Raw genomic sequence first — 1,662 nt, 5'->3', positions numbered from 1 at the left:
CCACTACCCACAGCTCACATTCAAGTGCAGCAGCCTCAGTGATGTACACGGTGGTCACACCCATGCTGAACCCCTTCATCTACAGTCTTAGGAACAGGGACATAAAGAGGGCCCTGAAAGGATTCTTAGAGATAGCAGGTACAAAGGGTACAATCATCTCGAGGTAAAAAGTGCCCTTGGTTTGGGGGTTAAAGAACTAAAAACTAGAAATTATGATTCTTTTATCACCTGTGTTTTTTAGACTTGCTCCTTTTTTTTTAAAAAAACATGTTTTTATTGATTTCAGAGTGGAAGGGAAAGGGAGAGAAAGAAAGATCAATGAGGAGAGAATAGTATTGATCGGCTGCCTCCTGCATACCCCCTCCTGGTGATCAAACGCACTACGCAGACATATGCCCAGATGGGAAATCCAATGGAGCTCTCCTGGTACATAGGTTGATACTCAACCACTGAGAACACAGTCCGGGCCAGAATTGTTCCTTTTATACTGTCCTTCAATTTTCTTTGTTTATTTTAACTTCTCTATACAATTAAGTAATCATTTTATTAAGCTTTCTGCTTTGTCTGTTATATAGACAGTTGTTCCCTTTGTCCTTTTCTAACCTTCACAAAGTTTTTTACAACCTTGGTCAGAAATAGTGAGAAGTTCTCATTTACTTCACTAGAAACATTGATGTCTTAAGAATAATTTCTTCTCAAATGACATATATTATTGTAAGTAATTTGTTCTTGTTTTGTAGGTAGAATAGTAATACATGGAGTTACTCACGTAGAAAAACTGCACTAATGCATTGTATAATTTCATTCCATAAAATCTGTAACCTCAGTTTTCCCCATGTGTCCCTCATTCTCTGTACATTGGTACCTTAACTGCTCTTCCTGGTATTATAGATTTTATCATTGTTCCCTATAAGTCTCCGTCTATTGATAGTGATGCAATAGGATAGGGATTCCTGGGCACTGGCCTGGTTCCTACTTCCTGTTCCTCAGACCAGAGACAATGTCCGGGGTGGATAGACTCTTGTGGTCCTTCTTATAATTACAACAACCATCATGGAACTATGAAAACTTTAGGTTTATTACTCACAGTCCTGTACGCCCAAAAGCTACACAGGAAGCTGTGTGTATGCATGTGTGTGTGAAAGAGAGAGAAATGGGCTTGGTCTGAAGGATCCTGCCAGTATTGGGGACCAAGGGCAGGAAGGCTATGGTATTGTGGGTGTGCTTTTTAAAAATGTATCTTTATTATTGAAAGTATTACAGATGTCCTCCTTCCTCGCCCCCCGCCCCCATTGACCCCACTCCTCTCTCCCGTCCCCTCCCCCGGCCTTCACCCCACTATTATCTGTGTCCATGAGTTATTCATATAGGCATATAGGTTCTTTGGTTAATTCCCCTCCTTTCCCTCTGAAGATCCACAGTCTGTTGCATGCTTGCATGCCTCTGGATCTATTTTGTTTGTCACTTTAGTTTGTTCATGGATTTCACAATTAAGTGAGGTCATGTGATACTTGTCTTTCTCTTAGTGACTTATTTCACTTAGCATAATACTTTCCAGGCCCCTCCATGCTATTTCAAAGGGTAAGAGATCATTCTTTCCCACAACCGCATAGTATTCCATTGTGTAAATGTACCACTGTTTTTTTTTTTTTATTCATTCTT

Source organism: Myotis davidii, unplaced genomic scaffold, assembly GCF_000327345.1.
Source record: "Myotis davidii unplaced genomic scaffold, ASM32734v1 scaffold1271, whole genome shotgun sequence".
Classification (NCBI taxonomy): domain Eukaryota; kingdom Metazoa; phylum Chordata; class Mammalia; order Chiroptera; family Vespertilionidae; genus Myotis; species Myotis davidii.
Note: the sequence above shows the minus strand (reverse complement) of the source record.